The following is a 26,036-nucleotide window of genomic DNA, read 5'->3' as shown; positions in this document are numbered from 1 at the left end:
ATTGGAAAAATGTGTTTTTCATGCTACAGAAGTTGAATTCCTTGGATTTATCCTGACTCCAAAAGGAGTCCGAATGAACTCTCTAAAGGTGGATGCAATACTCAAGTGGCCATCACCCAGTTCAGTTAAAGGAGTACAAAGCATGCTCGGGTTTGCTAATTTCTACCGCAGATTCATTCCGGATTTCTCACTTGTTGTACATCCTATCACATCACTCTTATGAAAAAACAAATGCTTCTTGTGGACCGAAGAAGCTGAAAACGCCTTCCAAGAGTTGAAAGCGAAATTCACGTCTGCATCTGTATTAAAGCACCCACGCCCCGAGCTCCCATACATAGTTGAAACTGATGCATCCATTTTAGCCATAGGAGCTGTCTTGTCCCAGAAGGATCCTGAAACTGGTCAACTTCACCCAGTAGCATTTTGGTCCAGAAGGTTCTTGGCACCCGAGTTAAACTATGCGGTTACTGATAAAGAGTTATTAGCCATCAAATCCGCCTTCAAGGCGTGGCGGCACTATCTTCTCGGTGCCAGGCATACCATTACTGTAATCACCGATCACCGGAACTTGCAGTATTTAAAAACAGCCAAGGCCCAATCGTCGCGCCAACTTCGATGGGCATTGTTCTTTGCAGAGTTTGATTTCGTGATCACTTATCGACCAGGCTGTAAAAATGGCAAGGCAGACGCCTTATCCCGAATAGGGATGGAAGAAGCATATGTGAACCCAGAACCTGTACCAATAATTTCAGAACAAAGATTTCTTGGCATTACTACTCTACAGACACTAGAGGATATTCAGGTAAACATCCAACAACTCTTCGATCCAACAGCCCTGCAGGACTGGGTAAAGAAAGGACGGACTAATCAGTCATCAATGATCTACCTTATTATCAAGGGTGACTATTTCTGCCACACAAGGAACTACAAGAACTAGTCATCTCCAATTATCATGACACCCTGATGGAAGGGCACCCAGGTATCGCAAAGACTGAAGCTAAAATTAAGAGACAATTCTGGTGGCCCACCTGGCGAAAAGACATAAAGTCATTTGTAATGTCTTGTGGCATTTGCGCCCAAAACAAAAGTCAGAAGAAAAAAACCAGCTGGACTTTTACAACCTTTGGATATTCCACCTACACCATGGCACACCTTATCGTCAGACTTTATTACAGATCTACCTCCATGTAATGGATTTAACACCATTCTAGTTATTGTGGATCTTTTTTCCAAGATGGCCCACTTTATTGCTTTAAAGGGATTACCTTCTGCTTCAATTCTGGCCAAGGAGTTCCTCGAAGACATTGTTCGAATACACAGGTTTCTCCTGCTAAAAGTGAGACTCTTTTTCTCCCACTCTTAGACATGATTTGAGATATCCTTTGACTTTGTAATGTGTTTTATGGGCTATGGGGTCTTTTACTCCATAGGGTTTCATGTGGTTTTTGGTAAGTGTGTTACACAGCACCCTCAGTGCAGTAACACAGGGGTGTCATAGTGACCCCCAAACATAGACTCCATACCCTGGGACTGACTACTGTCTCCCAGGGCATGTAAAGTCACCATTGACTTTACTAGTCTTAAATTGGGAACAGAACCAGTACAAACTATCATATTGTGGAAGTACTGGAAGGGGTATTTAGATTGCCCCTGGGTTTGTTTTTCGAGGGGGCACTGTGCAGTCCCCCCTCGTCGAGCTTTGGTGGCAGTGGTTACCACTCGAAATATTCCACCAGAATATTTCCTATGGGATTTTCCCATTCATTTTAAATGCACCACTTTTTGGTGCAAGGTTAAAGATACTGGCGGGTTATTTATTTAATATTTATTCCCCGGTTGGGTCTTTTTGCCAGGACTCGGTTTTAAAATGGCGTTTCTGTTCGCCTCTGTAACTCCAACCCAAGTCGAGCCCTTTGTTCCACTTTTTGGCGAGCTTCTACACAGAAGCCTCTGCAACTCAAGTCGCACTCTTGTATGATTGGCCCAGTGGTGAGCCGCCCGGCTCACCACTTAAGCATGTTTGAGTGACAGCTAGGACTGATGAATGGGGGTTTTCTGCATAAAAGCAGGGCTTTGGGGACTGGAACTTCAGAAGTCGCCACAGGACCTAAAGAATCCGAGGAGGGAGAAGCTGAGCCGACCTGCAAAGACGACACCACCGGTGGAGCCCTGCTGAACCGTCTCACCACTTTTCCCGACGACAGAGAAGATCTTCATTCCGAAGAGTCTTCTTCCTTTGACTGGTGGGGATAACCAGTTTGCCCGCCTTTTCGCCTTCCCGGATCATCTCGTGGCTGCCTTGCCTGTGCCAAGCACCCCGGCAACCGGGATACCACAATTTACCACTACCACGAATAAAAGGGTAGTACCTTTAACCTGAGAACTCCACGGCTGGTTTCTTCCCTGGCAGTGCAACGACCTTCAGCTTTCCTCCACGTCGAGATCTTCTCTTCCTCTGGACGACGCTGTGACTTGCACCCACTGCCAGGAACATCTGCCCCCGCTGGAGGATCCTCTCCATCTTAAAGGTACTGTGTCCGCCTAGCCTCCCTTGCAACGGTCTGTACGGGGTGTCTATTAAATCCTCGACTTACTACCTGGGCTGACCCTAGGCTGGCTAACTGAACTTTTCTGAGCTGAACTAATTCCTTTTTGAACTCCCTGCAAGACTTTTTCAAGCCTCTTAAACTGTGTGATCTTGGGCGCATTGGTGCTCTGCTCTCTCTACGAGGGAGCCTGGCCTCCAAACTTTTTGCTCACAAGTAGACTTTGACTTTCCTGCCATGCTGGGTGCTTCTAAAGTATTAGTGTTGTGTGCTTTTCTAATTTCTGCCTTTTCGCTCCCTTTTTTGATAACTTATTGGAGTGCCATCTTCAGTTAAGCGCTCAGCTCTGTCTGGAAATAAGTGGTGTTAACTAAGACTTGTCTAATAAGGAATAAGGGATGTATATATATTAATAGTGACTGTGTTTTGAACTTGCTTACAATAATAGTGCTGGAGTGTTTCTATAAGTGTGTCTTTAAATAAATAATTATATACTTTGATACCAAAGCTCTGGTCAGTGTTTGCTTGTGCTACTGTATTTTGGTACCTATCTTGTATACTCTATATACTGTCTAACTCTTCTTGAGAGAGGTCTGGCTGCTCAGCCACAGCTACCACGTAAATCCGGGTGGTACAGACTACTACCAATTGGGTTTACTGCCAACACCTGTAGTCTTAAGGCTTTTGCAGTGGTCCCTAAGGGAACTGCACAGGTTTCTGCCTAACACTGGTGTACAGCGGTGGGATTTATATTGAGTATACATTTTAGTGTGCTTATAGATACCTTAGAGCAACTAACCACAAAGCTTAGCACTAAAGAGTTTATTTTCTAACCTGTCAACTTTGGAAAGTTATAGAGAAAAGATCCCTTGCTACACAAACTGCTGATTGTTTAAGAGTTCTCTGTAAGCATAAGAATCTCCTGACTAAAGGCAAGAAAATTGAGCTAATAGAAAGGTTGTTAGCAAACCAAAGTCTGGATGATGGTTCAGAGGAACCTACCACTCCAGCAAATGTAGATAACAGTAATGATATTGATATTGATCCTAGTATTGATAATCTTGAGTCAGAAGCAGAAGAGGAGGGTGAGGATGATGTAGTTGTCCCCCCTAGGCCTCTACCTGCTGTACCTACTGGACCTTTGCCAGGTCCCACATTTAGTCTTCAATTTCTTGAACTAGAGAAAATGAAACTTGAATTGGAGTTTAAGAGACTTAATGCTCAAACAGAACAAAGGCACCAAGAACTAAGGCTCAGAGAAATGGAGCTCAAGCATGAGCTAGAGATGAAGAAATTGTCTGTTGAAAATGCTTCTCTCTCCGGATCCTCTAGGAGTTCCAGTCCCAAAAGACCCCGGATGCCTAAAGAGCTTGTGGGTATGTATGAGCCTAAGTTGGATGTTTTGGATTGGTTGAGTTTGTTTGAGTATAATCATGGGCTCCAGAACATTACAGGAAATGAGTTACTTTCCTGGTTGTTCTCTAGGCTCCCCCCCCGTTGCAACTGATGTGGTAATGGAGTTGGGGTTGGAGGATAAGAAGGACTATGAATGTGTGAAGCTAGCTTTGATAGCTAGATTTGGGAAGTCCCCTTCCCAGTACCTTAAGAGGTTTAGGACCCTCAAAATGCATGATGGTACCCCTTCGGCTACCTGGGTGTGTGAAAGTTTGAAGAACTTAGAGGGATGGATTAAGGGTTACAAGGTGAACACTTATTAGGGAATGAAGAATCTTGTGATGTTGAAGTCAATTTATGATGCCTGCTCTCCTGAGCTCAGACAGCACTTGGCTGATTCAAAGGAATTAGATTCCAGAAAACTAGCTAAGGCTGCTGACTTGTGGGTTGCCAACAGGGCTACTCACAAGGACTCTGGGGTAACTCAGAAAAAGGATGAGGGGAAACAGCCAAAAAAGGACTCCAAAGAGAATTGTAATAATTCCAATCCCAAAGAGGGCCCCAAACAAAACAATAAGGGTAAGCCACAAGGGAAACCGAATCAGGCTAGTGTACCTTATGGTGCCAAACCAGAAGGAGATCAGAGCAAGCCACCATTCCAGAAAGCATTTGGTAAATGCTATGTTTGTGGCTCGCCTGACCATGTGAAAGGGGATCCCAGATGCAAGGGTAAACCTGCAGGGATCCACACTGTCTCCTTAGCCTTCGCTCCAGAGGAGGAAGTACAGATGGCCAGTGGAAACTTTCTGTTACTAGCTGATGAACCCATTGGAGTCTCAGCTAGTGTTTCTTTAGTGTCTCTGGGGTTGTGGGAACAACAGAATTTAGATGTATATAATTCTATCCCAGATAATACTAAAGAGTATTATAAGGACAGTGTCCAGGTGAATGGTCAGGAGACTCCTGCCATTAGGGACACTGGGGCCAGCATAACTGTGGTGGATAAATCATTTTTTCAGGCAGAGGATGTTGCTAAGGTACCCAAACGCCTCACCAAGTTAGCTGGAGGGCCTGTGCAGATGCTTCCCCAGTTACCAGTTCTCATCCAGTGTAATGACATGACTGTGAAGATACCTGTCAGCATACAAAGTGAGGTGCCAGGAAGGGTTCTGTTGGGTAATGACCTGAAGACTCTTGGAGTAGTGTCACATACCCCCAGACCTCCTAGTAAAAGGTTACAGGAGCTCACCAGACCTGCAAGGGAGAGAACCATGAGAGGTACTCCCAAGGAGATGATGAAGAAGGATATCACTCCTACTCCACTCGAGTTACAACTTGCTATCTCGGAACAACAAGAAGCAAAGGGGAAACCCAGGAATTCTAGGAAACAGCCAGCAGCAAGCACACCAGTGCTTCCAACAAGGACTTCCCCTAGGTTGTCCAAAGTTACACCTGTAACTCCACCTACAGCTGAGGCTGAGAGGGAGGTACAACCCTGTGTGGTTGAACTAGACTCTGAAGAGGAGCTAGTGGAAGGCCAAGAACTTATTGGAGATCTGGATCCTGTTGACCATCCTGAGCTGCAGTCTTTACTGGCAGAAGGTGGACCCAACAGGGCAGACTTCAGTAAGGGACAGAGAGAATGTACAACTCTGGAAGGTCTTCGCCAACAGGCAGCTTCTCAGGCTGATGGGCAAGAGCCTGGGAAGTATAGGTTGCACTGGGAAGATGGCCTCTTCTACAGTGAACCACCTGAGTCTGCACCTGGGGACTACAAGCAGCTTGTAGTACCTCAATAAAACAGACAACAGTTTTTGCAACTGGCCCATGAGATTCCTTTGGCTGGTCACTTGAATTTCAAGAAGACCAAGGAAAGGCTCTCACTCTACTTTTATTGGCCAAAAATGGGGGCTGAGGTAGATAAGTTTTGCAAGAGCTGCCACACCTGCCAAACTTCTGGTGAGGTTGGTTCCAAGAATGTGGCACCTTTAGTGCCTCTCCCAGTTGTGGGAGTCCCATTTGAGAGGGTAAGGATTGACATTGTCGGTCCCCTTGATCCTCCAACCTCCTCAGGCAACAGGTTTATCCTTGTTGTAGATACCCTGAGGCAATTCCTATGAGGACTGTTACAGCTCAGGTTGTGGCTAAGGCCCTCCTCGGTATTTTTACCAGGGTTGGGTTTCCTAAGGAAGTAATCTCTGACAGGGGGTCAAATTTGATGTCCAACTACATGAAAGCCATGTGGAAAACCTGTGGAGTTACTTACAGGTTCTCTACCGCCTACCACCCTCAGACAAACGGGTTGGTAGAAAGGTTCAACAGAACCATGAAGAGCATGATAAGTGCTTTGGAAGATCCCCTTAAAAGAAAATGGGACCTTTTACTGCCATGCCTTCTCTTTGCTTATAGAGAAGTCCCTCAGGAGGGAGTAGGTTATTCTCCCTTTGAACTTCTTTATGGCCATCCAGTCAGAGGTCCATTGGCCCTGATTAAGGAGGGGTTGGAGAGTGCTCCTTCCCCCAAGCCAGTCAGAGTGACTGACTATGTGATAGGTCTCCGAAGGAGAATGTCACACATGATGGCAGAAGCTAGTGATAACCTGAAAGCTGGGCAAACTTTGGTCAAACATTGGCATGACCAAAAGGCTAACATGGTTGAGTTCACTCAAGACCAGCTAGTTCTAGTTATGATCCACACAAGGCAGAGGGCCTTGCAAGATAAATGGATGGGACCCATCAAGGTTGTGGGTAAACTTGGAGAGGTGAACTATCTGGTGGACTTGGGCAATCCCAAAGAGACTCCCAGAGTCTTCCACATCAACCGACTAAAGGCTTATGTCTCCAGGCCTGAAGTAGGAGCCTTGCTTCTAGCTTCAACAGAAGAGGAAGAAGAGAGTGAAGCTCTCCCTGATCTCCTCAGAGGCTTACCCTTGGATGAAAAGGTTGACACCTGAGCAACAAGAAGAGTGCAAATCTATGTTAAATCAGTTTGCCTCCTTGTTCTCACTTTCACCAGGCTTGACCCCTTGGCGCCAGCATGATATACTCACTAGTGACTGTCTGCCAGTCAAAGGCAGAGGACATGGACTGTCAGAAAATGTAAGGACCCACATCAAAGGGGAGGTCAAGAAGATGCTTGATCTGGGGTAATAGAGCCCTCTACTAGTCCATGGTCTAGCCCATTTGTGTTAGTACCAAAGGCAGGACCCAAAGAATTGAGATTCTGTGTGGATTATAGAGCTCTTAATGCAGTCACCAAGACTGATGCCCACCCTTTGCCAAGGACAGATGAGTTGGTGGATAGACTTGGTTCAGCCAAGTTCCTCTGCACATTTGACCTTACGTCAGGCTATTGGCAAATAGCCCTGACAGACCATGCCAAGGAGAAAACTGCATTTTCTACCCCAGGTGGCTTATACCAATTTAAGGTTATGCCTTTTGGACTGAAAAATGCACCTGCAACATTCCAAAGGATGGTAAATCAAGGTCTGGCTGGGATGGAGGACTTCTGAATGGCATACTTGGATGACATTGCAGTATTCAGCCAATCCTGGGAAGAGCATGTTGACCACCTAGGACATGTCTTGCAGGCTCTTGGACAGGCCAATCTGACCGTAAAGGCAATTAAATGACAGATTGGTCAGAGTAAGGTGGTCTACCTTGGGCATGAGGTAGGAGGTGGAGAAATAAGGCCTTTGCTCAGTAAGACTGAAGCTGTGCAAAATTGGACAACACCTACTACTCAAACCCAGGTGAGAGCCTTCCTAGGTCTCACTGGGTATTACCGGAATTTCTTAGAGAACTATGGGACCATAGCTTCTCCACTGAATGTAATCTCCTCTCCAAAATTCCCTAAGAAGGTCAAATGGAATGAGGACTGCAATCAGGCCTTTGAAAACCTGAAGAAAGCTCTGTGCCAAGCACCAGTATTGAGAGCTCCTGACTATCTCCAAACTTTCATTGTACAGACAGATGCTTCTAATGTAGGTATAGGTGCAGTCCTTAGCCAACTGGATGAGAAAGGTAGGGAGCACCCCATTTGCTTCATCAGCAGAAAGCTGAAGGATCCTGAGACAAGGTGGGCAACAATTGAAAGAGAATGTGTTGCTAGTGTGTGGGCACTGAGGAAGTTTAGGCCATACTTGTCTGGTTCTACTTTTGTCATTCAGACTGACCACCCACCCTTCAGATGGTTGATGCAAATGAAGGGGGGGGGGGGACCCAAAACTATTGAGATGGTGAATCTGCCTGCAAGGGTTTGATTTCACCATTAAGCACAGGTCAGGGTGTCACCACCAAAATGCTGATGGTCTCTCTAGGATGTATGTCATCGACTAGAGGTATGAGATTCATCCAGGAGTGGAATAAATCCTCCTGTCCCTTAGTCTGGGGGGGCGAGTGTTAGGGAGAATTCTCTGTTAAGGCTAATTTCCCAAAACCAGTGAGTCCTCCAGCAGCTTTGCTGGATTTTTGGGGTTTATTTTTTTGTCCTGCTAAGAGTGAGACTCTTTTTCTCCCATTCTTAGACATGATTTGAGATCTCCTTTGACTTTGTAATGTGTTTTATGGGCTATGGGGTCTTTTACTCCATAGGGTTTCATGTGGTTTTTGGTAAGTGTGTTACACAGCACCCTCAGTGCAGTAACACAGGGGTGTCATAGTGACCCCCAAACATAGACTCCATACCCTGGGACTGACTACTGTCTCCCAGGGCATGTAAATTCACCATTGACTTTACTAGTCTTAAATTGGGAACAGAACCAGTACAAATCATCATGTTGTGGAAGTACTGGTAGGGGTAATTAGATTGCCCCTGGGGCTGTTTTTCGAGGGGGCACTGTGCAGTCCCCCCTCGTCGAGTTTCTGGCTGGTGGCAGTGGTTACCACGCGAAAATGGGATTTTCCCATTCTTTTTAAACGCACCACTTTTTGGTGCAATGTTAAAGATACCGGCGGGTTATTTATTTAATATTTATACCCCGGTTGGGTCTTTTTTCCAGGACTCGGTTTTAAAATGGTGTTTGTGTTCGCCTCTGTAACTCCAACCCAAGTCGAGCCCTTTGTTCCACTTTTTGGCGGGCTTCTACACAGAAGCCTCTGCAACTCAAGTCGCACTCTTGTATGATTGGCCCAGTGGTGAGCCGCCCGGCTCACCACTTAGCATGTTTGAGTGACAGCTAGGACTGATGAATGGGGGTTTTCTGCATAAAAGCAGGGCTTTGGGGACTGGAACTTCAGAAGTCGCCACAGGACCTAAAGAATCCGAGGAGGTAGAAGCTGAGCCGACCTGCAATGATGACACCACCGGTGGAGCCCAGCTGAACCGTCTCACCACTTTTCCCAACGACAGAGAAGATCTTCATTCCAAATAGTCTTCTTCCTTTGACTGGTGGGGATAACCAGTTTGTCCGCCTTTTCGCCTTCCCGGATCATCTCGTGGCTGCCTTGCCTGTGCCAAGCAACCCGGCAACCGGGATACCACGATTTACCACTACCGCGAATAAAAAGGTAGTACCTTTAACCGGAGAACTCTGCAGCTGGTTTCTTCCCTGGCAGTGCAACGACCTACAGCTTTCCTCCACGTCGAGATCTTCTCTTCCTCTGGACGACGCTGCGACTTGCACCCGCTGCCAGGAACAACTGCCCCCGCTGGAGGATCCTCTCCATCTTAAAGGTACTGTGTCCGCCTAGCCTCCCTTGCAACGGTCTGTACCGGGTGTCTATTAAATCCTCGACTTCCTACCTGGGCTGACCCTAGGCTGCCTAACTGAACTTTTCTGAGCTGAACTAATTCTTTTTTGAACTCCCTGTAAGACTTTTTCAAGCCTCTTAAACTGTGTGATCTTGGGCGCATTGGTGCTCTGCTCTCTCTAAGAGGGAGTCTGGCCTCTGAACTTTTTGCTCACAAGTAGACTTTGACTTTCCTACCGTGCTGGGTGCTTCTAAAGTATTAGTGTTGTGTGCTTTTCTAATTTCTGCCTTTTCCCTCCCTTTTTTGATAACTTATTGGAGTGCCATCTTCAGTTAAGCACTCAGCTCTGTCTGGAAATAAGTGGTGTTAACTAAGACTTGTCTAATAAGGAATAAGGGATGTATATATATTAATAGTGACTGTGTTTTGAACTTGCTTACAATAATAGTGCTGGAGTGTTTCTATAAGTGTGTCTTTAAATAAATAATTATATACTTTGATACCAAAGCTCTGGTCAGTGTTTCCTTGTGCTACTGTATTTTGGTACCTATCCTGTATACTCTATATACTGTCTAACTCTTCTTGAGAGAAGTCTGGCTGCTCAGCCACAGCTACCAGGTAAATCTGGGTGGTACAGACTGCTACCAATTGGGTTTACTGCCAACACCTGTAGTCTTAAGCCTTTTGCAGTGGTCCCTAAGGGAACTGCACAGGTTTATACCTAACATCACTTATACACTTTTCTTAAGCATAATCGAAGAGTGCCCAGCTCTTATTGGGAGAACCACAGACACCCTTACATTTATACGAGATTCAACAAACACTGAACATTTGAACCAGCTGTGGGTCAAACTGAACTACGTAGTCGCAATCCACGCAGCAGGAAAGTGCAAGGACTCTTCATGTCAAAAGAAGAGCCAGTGATCCAGAGCCCAGCAAAGCAGGACAAATGTCCCTGTCGCCCGACGACAGCCGACTGGCACATAACGTCCTGTTTCGCCTAGTCACTGACTTTCCAGAAATGGTATGGAGACCTGCCGAGGTTGACGTCATCACCTTCCTCAGAGATCCAGCTAATGTTGCGCACATGGGAACGCTCCTCCATGGCATCATGCTCCAAGTGGAACTGTCCAACTTTCAAAGAGAGTATCTGAGGAGATTTCAGTGAAACTTTCCACCGAGGGACAGATCCAGGAGACAGAGTCAAAGCTCTTCATCTTTCCGCCGAGGGACAGATCCAGGAGACAGAGTCAAAGCACTTCATCTTTCCACCGTGGGACAGATCAAGGGAGCAGAGACGATAACTTCACCTTTTATTTTTTGATTTTGATAAATTGCCATTTTTTCCATTGAACAGGTGCCAGCATGTCCTCAGGACTGAAACAGATTCGGGGGGTAGACTGGGAGCTCAACTATTTTGAATATGCACAATGAATGTGACTCACCAAAGGTGTTAGTCTAATCTTTTTCCATAGTCTAGCAAGGGAACTCTATCCCATATCCAGAGACAATCGTCACCCACAAGAGGGGGGACACTTGCGAAGCACCAGACACTTTATGATACAAACTTTCTGAGAAACAATAATGGAGTAAGTGAGAGGAATAAAAACTTGGTTGTTTGCTATGATTGAAATGCGGGCCCAGAACAGTAACCTGGTCCTCCCACAAACAGAGGGACATCCCCGCTTTCCTGGAAGGAAATTCTGCCAATTGTCATACCGCACGATTATGTGTATATGTATAGTGATTATCATTGTCTTTCTGTCATTAACAATCAGAACTGCATTCTTTATTGGTGCACAAAGCGTTCCAATTTCAGTGCACCCACCGGATAATGTATGCATGAGTCCCACAAAAGCACCCAACCCTATATAGTTATTCCAGTCCCAAGAAAATCTGATTGTAAGGTAAACAAACTGAAATTGAATGTAATTAGCAGTGATTTATACTCACTTGAGGCAACGAATGCAGAGAAAAGCGGGAGAGAGGGTCAGCGCGGAATGAATGAAAAGGTAGCACTGACCACTACACGCGCACACACACTGAATGCACACGAACTAGGGCAAGTGTCAATGGCTACAGAACCTCGAACAAAGACAACAGAAAGTACGAGACTGCTTACCGAACAACCAGTCCCAGAAAATAGTAAAGGTGACCGAAAAGAATCATGTGAAAGGCTGACTAAAGAAGATATAGCAAAAGCCCTCAAGAAGACAGAAGCGGCTATGGGAGAATTCACTGCAAGGACACAAATGTTGATAGATCATTTATTCCCGTTTATAGCCAGAGCGAAGAAACTACATGAGGAACTGAAAAATAGAACCGCAGCGACTGAGTGACAAGCACACCAGTTCCAACACAAGGAACAAGCATCAGGCCCACGATGCAGCCTTACGTTGGGCTGATGACAGACAGATGGTGGTTAAAGACACACATCGAAAGAATACAAGAGGAGAGGAAGAGAATCGCAAAACCTCCCCCTATCACATCGATGCAGATAATGAAAACCGCTTCACCATCCAGCATGCCTGAGAGACCCCCAGCAAGGAAAAGTCACACAGACGTGTTTAGAGATGTAGTTAAAGCTAACAGGACACTCGTACATACGGAGGACTTCTTTGTATCAGGAGGGATTCATCCCTGTGAACTTCAGCACCTTTATGCATTATGCAGTGACTTATGAGCTATCTATATAGCCTGGATTCGATAAAGGCAGCTCTGCCGAAACACGTGTCATCCACAAAGGCTCTAACATCACAAAAATAAACAGGAATTGATTAATCATCACTACTTGCCATTCCATTATTTTTCGGCGCACTATCAAGGGATAGCTCAACACAACCATTATATAACTACAGAAAGACACTAAGAATCAAGAGAAGCCCACATGAAGATAACAATGAACTAAACGATTACCTGCACAGCACAGCACATCTAGGAAACAACATTTGGTACCAGCACATGAAAGAAGTTGGAAGAAGAAAATCAGAAGGAGACTGCTTCGTTTGTGCACTCCTATCGTACAGCATGGAAAAAATCCAAAATCTTCGTGGCAGTGGAAATTGATGTCCCGACAGCACACTGTCTTTCACACGTAGCAATGTGCAACACCAGAGGACAATTTATGGGGAGACGGTTACGTCCAGAACATCAAAACAAGAAACATAGCGCATACTAAGAATCACGTGATTAGGTATGAGAAGCCGCCTGAAGCTAAAGGAACAGGAACAAGATGGGAAATAAACCCGAGACTGAACATCCAGGGAAAAACCCCAGAAGAAGCTCAAATTTGGAAAAACAAAGGAACAGTGGTTTCCCCAAATGGATAGGAAGAAGGAGTGGTGGTCTGCCGAGCTTGGATGGTCCTTGGAGCCTGCAAAGAAGCAATAGAAAACTCACAAAGACTGTGCAAACCTCTATGGCCGAAGTTGGTAAAGTTACTAGCCTGGGTCGAAGACAGAGGAGGACACTTTCAGATAGTGCCACTGGATCGCCCAAAATTGTGCTTCAGGAACAACAGCACAAGGAAGATGGGAGAGAATCAGAACTGCGGACGAATCTTGGAGGCCCCAGGAATGATGCACGGAACTGCAGTGATTATGGATCATTATTGGGCGTGTGGATCCAGAAGATACATCAGACTGCCAAGAGACTGGGGAGGCATATACACAATAGTGAACGTCCACGTTCCTGCGCTGGTGATCCCAAGAAGTGACCTGAAAATTGACAGTTTCCCAAAAGCAGATGCTCACCTGAGGAAAAGGAGATCAGTGGAGCTGGTATCCCGAATGAAGAGAGAACATTTTTTTTTGTACAAAATCAGAAGAAGCGTTCCATGATTCCCATATGAACACAGGCTGTTCAGCCTCACCTCATCAATATTCACAACTATCTTCATGCCAAGAATCCAAGTTGGAGTAAATACCAAATGGTTGCAGATACCCCGATGGGAGTTATTGCAGACCATCAACACTACCATAAAAGGATTCAACGCTATTAAAGAAGAACTAAGAGCAATCCGATTGATGACCCTCCAGAACAAATATGTACTTGACATGATCACAGCAATGGACGGAGGTGTTTGCACAAAAATCGGAGAATCATGTTGCACATTTATACCTTCGCATGATGAAGAAAATGGAACCTTAACAGAAGCCATAAGTATGCTGACAAACCTACAGAACCAGATGATCGATGAAACTGACGAAGTTGATGATGACAGCTGGTTTGGAACTCTATTCTCATGGGTCCCACAATGGATGGCAGACATATTCAAGTTTCTGGGAGTCCTGCTATTGATGATACTACTAGGATTTTGTGTTATCAAGATAATCATCACACAATGCCAGAAAACTGCTAAGAAAGCCATTGGGATGAAGATCATGATCGATGTCAAACCAGGATGGAAGCCGAGAGACCTAACTGATGAAGAAATAAGAGACTTTGTGAAGGCCAGCGAATTTGTGCCAGAAGGAAAAAGTTTGTGTATCCCAGAAAACGAAGAAGGTATGAAGGAAAATGGATCTATTGCAGCCCAAACTGACAATGCCAGCTAATGACATGGAACAAAGATGAACATGTAAAAACAGCAGGAAGCCTGAAAGGAGTGATACAAATATGGACTCCAAAGAGACACACGTTCACAACATCATGTACAAACCCAGAAGACGATGAACAAGATACAGAAGAACCAAGTAAGACGAATCCAAAGGAGGAAGCAGAAGTGGTCGATGAACCGACCAGAAGGGGGAGTGTAGAGGAGGTCCCAGATATGGCCTGCACCCCAGCCCCTCATTTTGAGGTACCAGGACCATACTGGCCAAGATATGTGACATATGAGGAACAATTAAAAAAAACAGAGCATCACTGGGACTCTGCCCAGTGCCCATCAGAAGAGCAATACCTGTTGAAGTGCCTATAACCAGACAATCATGGGCAGCACGGTACCCACTGAGACAACCTTACCAGCAGTTAACACGAAATGAAGACTACTTGCAAACTGTCCCCGAAGAGACCCAAAGAGCCTTAATGGAAGGCAAGTGGTGATGACCCAAGGGCCCGGACAGACTCACAGTTGAACGAAACGACAACCAAAAGATGACACTCAAAGACGAAAAGTTATGAATAGAGATGTAATGGACTTAGAAGAAGAGGCGATGTCGAAATATAAGGAAACGTAGCTGTAAAACGGAATGGAAGTATTCAACCAGCTAACGCTTGTAAATAGGCTTGGAACGCACGAAGCTAAGAAAACAGTACAGCTTGCTATTCTTAGTAGAAGAATAGAGCGGCAAGCGCCAACTATATATCTACCTCAAAAGTACATTATACAAGTGCGACTCCATTTTACAAAAGCAGAATTAAGCCCAGACTGCAAGGGACCAACCAGGCCGAGATTCATATTCCAGCTAAAGCCAGAAGGAAAGAGCGGAATCAAAACTGAGCACAAAGCAGATCATGCCTGGGAGTTCGAGGTCAACCTAAGGAATGGAGGAAAGCGGCAACTTCGAAGAATCGAAACTTCAGAGCATAGCAGCCTGCCCCGTGAAGGTCGAGATAAGGAGGCCCCAGCCAGGTGGCAAGGCTAAAGGAAGAATCAAATGCACGAAAAGAAGGAAAATTAAGCAGATTCACAGTGAACTGACACATGACCAGCCAGGCGCGAAGAGTTACCAACGTCTGATGTCACCCAGAACCCGAGGATGCCATAACTTTTCCTGATAAGAAGCTACAGTTTCGAGGCCATCCTCAGCCAACTAATTGACACATAGCCCTAAGGTACTGATTGATGGAAGGGAGGCAGGGTGAAACTTGGGGCACACCGCATCTGGGTGTCCATTCTGCATGCTTCTAATTAAAGTGGAGATTTATGTCCAGAGGTGTAACCTACCCAATCACAGTGGACCAAATAATCTAGGGTCCTATAGCTAGTACAGACAATGAGACGTCATACTTGTAGTGATGTCTATCACAAGTGATGTAGAGGGATGGCCGTAGACGCCCACCCGATAAGAGTTATCCAATCCTCACACTTTGTTACCATATACAGATATAGCACCTATACTTAAGTTACCTTTTTCCGACCAATAGAACTGCATGACAAACTTTGAGTTTTACACGTCAAATGATGACGAATTTTGCATATAAGAATTGCTGTTTGAATGAAGAATTTGGAAGTTGAAGTGAGACGGGCGATCGCAGCACTGTTGATTTCCATTGTTTCCCCTTTTTTTGTACTTGTCATTAAACCGACTTCCCTTTGCCAAACTACTGAGTTGTCCTTATTGATTGGTGTTGGAGTAAGAGAATCCTGCACCCCATCCTCCTCAAGGTACAGCTATCTCGATTTAAGGTGCTGGAGGGCGAGCTCGGAATCTCATGGGCCCGTTCAGAGGTCGCTCCGCCCTCCTGTACACTTTTACAGACAAAGTCTCACTTTCTATAGGGGAGCATTGCATTAAATTTGCCACTATTGTATTCCTGACAGACACCAGTGAACATAATGGGAAGAGACATAATGAGTAAGCTCAATATGACCATCTCATTCACAGACCGGGGATAGTGTGTTCGACATCAGGAATTCATAACATGAATGTAAGAGAGATTATTTAGGCATATTGTGAGCACATGGTACAAAAAGGGGGTGCCGGTAGATATTGAACTGTCCCAATATTTCGGGTGGAGGTATTGATAGCATGGCTTCTAGGGATTCAGGGAAAGCGATGACGATTACCTAACGAGTATATATTCAGGCCAGACGTTCCATTAGATGAGCCTGAGGGGAAGTGGTCCCAATAGAACTCTAGGCGGCGATAGTGGGGGAAGACAGGATAACATTACATGTGACAGATGACACAGAACGATCCTGGAGGACAGCGATTGCAACGGGGGAAGGTTACAGGCTGACAGACGTGACTGATGAGGAACTGTTCCAGGATGATGGATCAGATCACAAAATGGTTTTTGACATCAGAATTACATATTCGGTAAGAATACACTACAGGGAAGTACCACAGAGAATGGCTATGTTCCCGAAAGCACCACCATTTCTAAGGGAAGACTTAAGGAGGGTACCCAGTGTCTTATGGACAACGTGGGACTACTGAAAGGGATAGGAGCAATTTACCAAGAGAAGAACTGTATCCCTTGTCATGAGAGGCAGATGAGTGAATCTATGAGACCATTGAAGCATTAGTGCAGCAGGGCATTCTGGTACCAGTAGAATCACAGTGCAATACTAAAATGTACCCTATGAAAAAGGCAACAGTGGGGTCTTGGCGTTTTAAACAGGACCTGAACCCTTTAAATCAGGTTGTAGAGGCAGAATTTCCTTTACTTTCAAATCCAGTGACCATTTGTGCAGCATTCCTATGGACGTTACCCACTTCACGGTTATAGAGTTGAATAATGCCTTCTTTTCTATACAACTTCACATGGAGTCACAGGACCTGACTTCCTTTCTATATAGATACTGGAAGTCGAAAAACACTTGGCTCCCATAGGGGTACTGTGAGTCACCCTCCATATATAATAGGGTCCTCCAGATGGATCTAGGCAACGTACAATTGGAGAGCACAACAGACAATAGGTTGACGACATTTTGATCTACAGCAAATCAGAAATACAGTGCAGAAATGACTCAGTACATACGTTGACAGTATTAGCAGAGAAGGGGTACAAGGTAGATAAGGCGAAATTACAATATTGTCAGAATGAGGTGCTTTACAATGGACAGCTAATCTCGCAGGAGGGGCGAAGAGTGACACTTGAAAGGCAAAGGCAATTTGTAGGATGCCGAAACCTATGACAGTGAGACAGATGCCACAGTTTTTGGGCCTCTGTAACTATTGCAGAGCTTGTGTATTTGGCTACAGCACATGCATGAGACCTTTGTTAGGTGCACTCAAAGAAGCACAATGAGGGGAGGGCACACTACAATGGACAGAAGAGATGACAGATGCATTTGAGGAGCTGAAGAAAGCAATATGCACAGCTCCCGTGTTAGGGATCACAGATTATCAAGATTAATTTTACTTGTTCTCACACTCCAATGGAGTAGTGATGATTGCTGTACTGACACAGAACACTACTTTAGGACACAAACCATTGGCATACTATAGTGGGAAATTTGACCCAATAATGAGAGGACATTACCCTTGTGAGCAGGCACTGGCTGCTGCTGCGTTTGTAGTAGAGAAGCCAGTGAGTATTACAATGGGATGCAGTACCATCCTTTTCATGGCAAATGCTCTCTTTGCAATACTCGAATAGCCCAAGAGTACCTTGACCACACAGAGGGCTTCAGGGTATGAGGCAATATTATCGAACCGAGCCATTAAGGTAGTGAGATGCAGGACTGTAAACCTGGCGATATTTGTAGCCGAACCAATAGAGGAGGGGGACTATATACATGACTGCACCACCTACATGGAGCAGTATGACAACCATCCAAAAGTACCACAAAAGCAACTTGGGAGGATGATGGGGGAGAAGTGCTTTACATTGACAGTTCTTCGACAATAGACCAGACCACGGGAAAGAGACTTACTGGGACGGCGGTAGTGACAGACAGGACAACTGAAGTAGTACCAAGTGCACGGTTACTGTCACATTTTTCAGCGCAGGCAGCAGAATTAGGGGCTCTCCTATTGGCATTAGAGCAGAGCAAGGGCCAGGAATTGATAGTCGATTTGGACTCTGACTACATGACGTCTACAGTACACTCTGGGTTGTCACAATGGCAGAGGAGGGGCTTTCGACGTGCTGACAGCACAGCAGTGCAGCATGCACCCTTATTTGGCAGGCTCATATAGGCGCTCCAACTCCCAGCAGACATAGCGGTCGTGAAGTGCAATGCCCACACGAGGGGGGGGACCCCGTCTCCAGGGGTAACAAAGCAGCAGATGCAGAAGCAAAGTGCATAGCATATTTTGTTGACATTTCAGATTGTTAAATGTTAAATGTTAAAGGTATTTGTACCACACACCGTCACCAACGGAATTGGACCCCAGGCACTCAGGCGGATCTGTAAACGATAAAGGTGGGATGGGTTAGTAAGGTGAAGGAGGGAGTAGGATAGTGAGAGGAGTGGTGTTCTGTTGGCAGCTTCAACTCAGTATACACCGGGTGCTGAGCTTTGGTGCGGGTATCGGATCGGAGTCAGTCCGCGTGTGCTGTTGTTCCGGCTTATGTGTTGTTGCAGTGTTCTGAGGTGCGTGCGGCTTGTTGTGCGAGAGATGGTTGTGTGAGTTTTTTGAGTGAGATAAGTATGCAGAGTTTGAGCTTATATTGGTTAGTGGGCTACCTGACCTTTACCATGCTAACATTCATAGTTCTGTCTGAGTGTGGCACCTGTTGGCCCTCACATTCCCATCTAGGTGCGGCGCAGGCCAATGTTTAGGACTGCATCCAGGTGTGGTCATGCCAACCCTCACACCCCCATCCAGATGCGGCGTAGGCTAGTGTCTAGAGACCAGTCCAGGTGTGGGCATGCTAACATTCACAACTCCATCTGAGCGCCACGCAGGCTGGTGTTCACAACTCTAGGTGTGGCACATGTTAGCATTCATGTTTTTCCTAGGCGTGGGCATGTTACCTTTCAATCGATCCTATCCAAATGCGACGCAGGCCAACGTCTATCTAGATGCGTCTGCCGGTCTGGATATGTTCGTCCGGTACGTACGAGTGGGAGTGTCACTTGGGGCTTTCGTCTGAGTATAGGTATGTGGTCAGTCTCTGCAGCCTTCCTTTGTGGCTATTTTCCATGATGTCTTATGCTCTGTCGAATGGTTGGTTCTTTGGGTTGAGTGTTTGTCCAATTTGAGAGCGGTCGAGGTTGGAGTTATTTTCGTGATTGTTTTAACGTCTGGGCATTCTAGTGCGTCTCCGTTGTGGTTACGTTTTGAAGAGCCATGATTTGAGGAGTTTCCTGAATGCTAGGTGGTTTGTTGTATTCCGTATATTCCTAGGTAGGTCATTCCAGGTTTTGGGTGCCTGGTGAGAGAAAGACAATCCTCCAAGTTTTTTTCTGTTGTAGGGTTTTGGTTCCAGGCGTATGTCGGTGCTTGATCTTAGTGTTCTTGTTGGTTGGTGTAGGCGTAGTTTGTCGCTTAGGAATTCTGCGCCTTGTTTGTGTATTGCTCTGTGCGTGATGCACATGGCCTTGAACTTTATTCGTTGTTTCAGTGGTAGCCAGTGTAGTATTTATAGCGCAGGTGTGATGTGTTCTCTTCTGGGTAGCTTGAGGAGGAGTCTGGCTGCTGCATTTTGTATGCGTTGCAGTTTTTTTAGAAGTCATTCGGGCATGCCCAGGCATAGGCTGTTGGCATGGTCTACTCTGGACATGATCAGAGCGATGATGTGATACTCAATCTTATACACATATTCGTGTAAGTGCAATGGTGTTACAGGAAGGGTATAGCGCATTACCAGTGACCCAGATAATGGAATTACAGTGAAGCGCACCAAAGGAAGAAACTGAATTATGGGTGTTAGGAAAGATTTCTCTGAATGCAGTTTTCCCTCCATTTTATGGACCCCCAAACTTTTTGCTTTTGTTTGGTTATCCTAACTGGACTTTTTCCAGTGGAGCACAGCCTTCATCTGCCCTCCCCTGGGCTTTTGCTCATTTGTTATGGGGAAAAAGACACGTCCTTCAGACTGTCAGTTTAGTGTTTTACCTTGTTTCCATTTCTTGGCAACTTATTATCAGCGCGCAAAGTACATTACTGTACCTTGCACTGGGGTTCTTTTGGTTTATGGCCATAGACACCCTCATAGGAATTTCTGGTGAATGTACAGGTGTGCCTAGGACGAACCGGTGGCAGCAGTGTACTGTAATGATATTTTTACTACTTTTTAGTGAGCCATACTGTGTTTATCACAGATGGCTCATGACTGTGGCCAGTGCTGAAAATGGCCATGCCACAAAGTCTTTTGTTCTGTCCTCTGGCCATTTTGTCCCTTGGCTGTCCCCCAGGTCGGGCTGACCCGGGACTTCCTTATTTGAGAATGCGTCCTCCCGTGAAAACCCACATCTTTCGCAGGCTCCTGCATGTCACCGGAGAGAGTGCCCAGGAAGAGGGTTGAAACTGTCTGGTCCAAATCATCACTACTGGTGCCATGATGTCTGGTGTGCATGACTACATGAGGACCACCGTGGACCTTGATTGGACCATGACTGGCGTGCATGCAAGGGAGAAGTTCTTCTATTGGTTGTCCATATTTGCTCATGCATTGAACTTTGGATAAGAAAAGGGTCCCTGCATTCATTCCAGGTCGATCTACCGTGGTTCAAACTGAACTACAGAAGGAGCCTAGTATCCTGTGAGCCGAAGCAGATCCGAGGACCCCGTGGAGATGAGCTGGAAGGTTTCGCATCTGAGCCTGGTGCTGTCCTGTCGGACCCCAGCTTTGTACTAGACCTTAGAAGCTTGCGAGGGCGCTTCAACCCATTTGAGAAGTGGGAACTACTGCTCTCAGCGTCTCCCGATTTCCTGCCAAAAGAGCCTTCTCGGAAGTGTTCCTGGGCCATCTAGACAACTGACCAGCTCTGCCCCGGGACATCGCATAGGAGCGCCACCATTTTGAGTAGGGACTAACAACTTTGGGAATCCTTAGCTTGTGGTTCTCGACACTCTCCCGCCGAATTAAATGGACCTAGCTCTTCTGGGATGCGTATTAGGAGAGTGATTCACACTGCAAACTTTTGCGGTCCCTGCGTTGTGGCGATGGTCGCTGTGGGTGACTTTCCCGCCTTCGTTGCTGTGCCCCGAGTCCTGCTGCACCGGAATGTTCTTCATCCTCCAGGGAGTTGTGGCTACTGTCCCATCACAGACTGATTTCCCGTCCCACAGCACCTGAGAGCCAGAACCGAGAATTAAAGGTGGAATTTACAACCTCAGACCACCTCAACTAAACTGGCATAGTTTGGTCTGGATTGGAGTAAGGGGCGGTGAGTACTTGCTTAACTTACCGGTGGCCCATGGCTCATCCATTTGTTTTTATGTACAAGGGTTCTTTGTGATCCTCTCTTTGGCCGGGATAGGCCGTGCTTCCTGGCCTGTTCTAAAAGTCGGAATCTGCTCTGTCTGCGATGGCAGACCCTTCCCTGCTAATTGGAACTTTTCCTACCCCCTTCAGGGCCATCACCTAACTGTCCCACCATCTTGAAAAGGTACTGTCTTCGCTTAACACACGACTGCCCATTTGTATGCACTGCTGTACATGGAGCATAAGGCTCCCCACTTCGTAGGGCTGGACTGCATAAGTTAGAGTTTCCATTCTAAAGAATGCCTAATGCATAATTCATGTTAACCTCCCTTCTGCTGCAGGTTGTGGATGTTTTACTCCATTTATCACATTAGGCTACAGTAGATATATGTATGTTACATAGATATATGCTTGTGTGGTAACTGTTGCATTAATAGTTTGGTTTTGCGTGTTGTTATATTGAGCCTAAAATAAATGTATATATATTTTTTACATACACCTGTCTAAGATTATTCTGCGGTATCTTTACTGTGTGTGCTCATTGTGGGCTTCTGATCACTCACCCCTCCTGAAACATAGGGCCTCATTAAAAGTCAGGCAGTAACCCTCCCGGTGCTTCCGGTGGGTTGCCACCAGACTCGTGACATTTTAGTGGCACATAGCTAGCCGATGCCACCAGGACTTTTCAAGTCCCATGGGACTGGCAGCTAGGTGCCGGTAAATCTTGTTCCCCATTCCCATGGAATGGGTTCACAGATGTGCTGGCACCGTTGGTAACGGTGCCAGCGCTTCCATGAAGAGTCTGCCTACTGTGGCCACTGCGCCCAGCACCATCAGACATGTTGGGCGCAGCGGCCCCAGCAGGCAAACTTGTAATTTGCTGGTCCGGAAACAAGGTTGCCGTTAAGCTTACCGGCACCCTTGTTTCCGGACCTGCAAAGTCATAATGAGGTCCTTAGTCTTGACTGGCAGCCAAGCTACTGTGATTGGTTTGGCATTGTCCAGAAGGTTCCCTGTTTCACTAAACTAGGGTGGTCTCCTAAACTTCTGTCCACCAGGCCAGAGTTTTGAAATCCATTTTAAAAATGAGTAAGAAGGGGATGCTCTAATCTCCATCGGACGCCCTATTGCAACAGGAAAGTACAATCAAGCTGGTCATGTCACTGGTGTTACTACTGTTAATGACTCCAATCAGGCAATCCCACTAAGTCAGTGCCTGGTCTGGGATGCCCAAGGGAAGCCCTTATTTATATATTTTTATGTCCGGTTCGTGTACTCTGGATGACAACCCTTATATAACACCCCTCTCTTAGAATCCTCCTGCCAACACTGAGCCGAGAAGTAAGTTTGTTTTGCAAATTTAAAAGGTTTATTTGAGAATTAAACAATATATATATATCGCACTTTTATAATAAATTAATAATTGATATCACACTTAGACATATGACAGTGAGTGATCAACAATGGATGATGTGATACTAACACGCTGGTTTAATTACTTAGGAGTAGTATAGAGGATAAGGTAGCTGAGAATGCTTTATATGGTACAAGGAAATGCAAGATGGAAAAGAAGCAACACAGGAATAAAAAATGTCAGCAAAACATAATATAATCACTCTTCCCCTTTTGGCAATTCACTCCCACTCTATGCAATGTAAGGAGGTGGACGTAACACACACAGTCTTCAGGAATACAATTACAGTACAATCCGAATTCAGTTCCCCCCTAGCAAGCTTAGATCACAAGGATGATTTTAAACACAGGCAAAGTACTTTAAATGTGGTATGCAAAGAAGGGAAAAATATGCTAAAATGATTTTCATTCCCTCTAGGAGGTTTGGGGTGAGTGAGAGATACTTTGTATTAGTTCAGGATCACTTTAGCAATGCTCTATGAATGATTATCAGGTTGCAAATGAATTTCAGCAAAGGAAAGCAAGGAGCTGCTATTTTGACAAGTGAAGAAATTGAGCCAAATCGCAATTTGCGACAATTTTTCCGAGTGAGTCGAGCACGATTACGGAAAAACTATAAGGAGTAGCAAGTCGATTTTGGGTTCATTGGAAAGCTTAGAATCTTAGCTTTAAAATGACAGTTAAAACTCGTTCCTAGGTTCCGGAGATACGGACGATTTTGTGAAGGTAGATTTTCGAAATTAAATTTTAAAGTTCAGAATGACAGATGGCAGATTTGCAGCTTTGAATCAAAAGAAGGGACACGATTTCTATGATGCAGTTCTCAATAGGTTAAAATAGTTTGAATTACATTATTTTAAACTAAGAGATTGGGTTTTGCACAGTCCTGGCTGAGTACTCACACTATAATTTTGAAAGGAATGGGCCTCCGTCAGGGATCTGGTCAGGTTTGGACTGCGGTTCCCTCGCCACGGACGGTCTGTGCCTGGTTCTGCTCACAGCGAGCTCTGGTCTCTCTGGATAATTCTGTCTTCTGGGTTTGCTACCGGTTCTGGCAAAAGTTCTTGTCTCTGGAGATTGATGGATTTGAAGTCTGGAGTCTCTGGATGTGAAATCGTCTGTCAGCGTGCTCCGCAAGGAAATGGAAATTGAAAGTCCCTGTCTGGCTTCCAGTGGCTCTTTTTATGTGTTTAGAAAGTGGGTGGGTCGGCTCATTCTGCATGTCCAACCCTCTCAACGTATCATTGGCCAGTTCCTCCTCTCTCCCTTGATTGGGGGAACTGGGTTGTGAGTCAGAGTGATGAGGTAGGTTTATGGTCAGAGGATCCTCCCCTTGTCAAATTGCACACAAATCTATTTCTGATCCAAATACATATTTCCCAGATACACAAGTGGTTGACATTACATGTACATATTACAGATTACTTATGGTACATTCTGGCCCAACTCTGATCTTCCTGGGGACTTGCATTCAAAAATGACAACTTGTTTTCATTTTTAGTTGATTTACCAATATCGGACGTTTACCAAAAATGGCACACATGTACACCGCCTTTCTGCCCATATTCCAGTAAATTTTCATTTTTCTAGCGTGAACCCCGTGTCTGCAATCTCCATAATTCATGGGGTTTTGCCTCAGAACATCGTACGGAATTGAGTTTAGACTCAAATTGTAGGTACAAAATCCCATTTTAAGGATCTCCAAATTGTACATTCCTGTCATCTGGTTACAATTATTTATCAGTGTTTTTATAAAACATATATTTGCCTTCAATTCAATTCCCTTCAGTGTTTGGGTCCGCCCCCAGAAACTTGGGAGTCAGGGATCACATGTCTCTTCTGCCAGGCAGAGCTCTGTTTACAGTCCACACCCAAATTAACATACCCCATTCAATTGCAAGAGTCTATTGTGTCGGCTGAGGTCAGCAGGCCAGGGGGCAACTCTGCATTTGGTTAGCATGTCCATGTGATCTTGGGCTTCTTGTGTGGAGTTCTGAGGTGAGAAGGTTTCTCAGCCTCTTGCAATGCTAATTGAATCAACCTGTCTTCAGGGAACAGCAGGTGTTTACATTTTTAATTAACCAAAAAGGCTTTGAAGTTTCCAGCTGTCTCAGGAGGCTGGCTGAAGTACAGTTCTACTGTCAGAGTTTAGACCGCTAGCGCCGGCTTGTGTCCAAAGCTGGTACTGCACCCATTTTTTTAGGAGTTGTCTTGAATTTGACAGGAGGATTGTGCTTGACAGCTCTAATCCTTGCTGCCATTGTTTTGATGGGCATCCTTACAGTAGAGTGGTGATGTGGAACCCCCCCACAAGAAGGTTGAATCTTTAGAGTGGTCTTGTGCCCATGATTTTTGCAACTTGTTGACATCAATTAAAAACGGATTTTGAACAAATTGAAATGGACATTTTGAGCTTGCACTTCAGAGAAACAGCAGTGATTTCAAGGCGCTTTTGATCTAACAGGCACTGCTATTTTTCCTTTGGCACCACCTTTCACCCCTGGCGCTTCCGGTCCATCACGCTTGCACTGGTGGGTGGCAGGTTAGGCGACCATTTTGGTGTGCGCAAAACTGCGCGGTTCTCCTGGTTCTGGGATAGAATGATGGGCGGCGACAGCTCAATCCCCACATCTACCCAGTCTATTGATTTAGTTTTGTTCTGGGATAGAATGATGGGCGGCGACAGCTCATCCCCACATCTACCCAGTCTATTGATTCAGTTTTTGTTGACGCCTAATAATTCAACATGGGTCAAAACCCTTGACAAGCCCTCCCGCCCGACTGCGCTTTGATTTCGAGTTGAGGGGGAGTCGGGTGCAAAGGATGTTTTGATCCACGCGCTGGTATGTCCGCATCATCTTCTTCCAATTCTGTAGATGGCACAGTTCAGCATCTTTTGCTCCCTCCAGTTGGATCGATCGGTTCTCCTCGCCGGTCCTGATGGGAATATTGGGGGGTACCCTGGGCCCCTCGGATCTTTGCTCCCGGTCCATGGGTCGT

This window comes from Ambystoma mexicanum, chromosome 6p, assembly GCF_040938575.1.
Source record: "Ambystoma mexicanum isolate Mex_15411 chromosome 6p, UKY_AmexF1_1, whole genome shotgun sequence".
Classification (NCBI taxonomy): Eukaryota; Metazoa; Chordata; class Amphibia; order Caudata; family Ambystomatidae; genus Ambystoma; species Ambystoma mexicanum.
The sequence above is the reverse complement of the archived record's forward strand: the minus strand, read 5'-3'. Positions refer to the sequence as shown.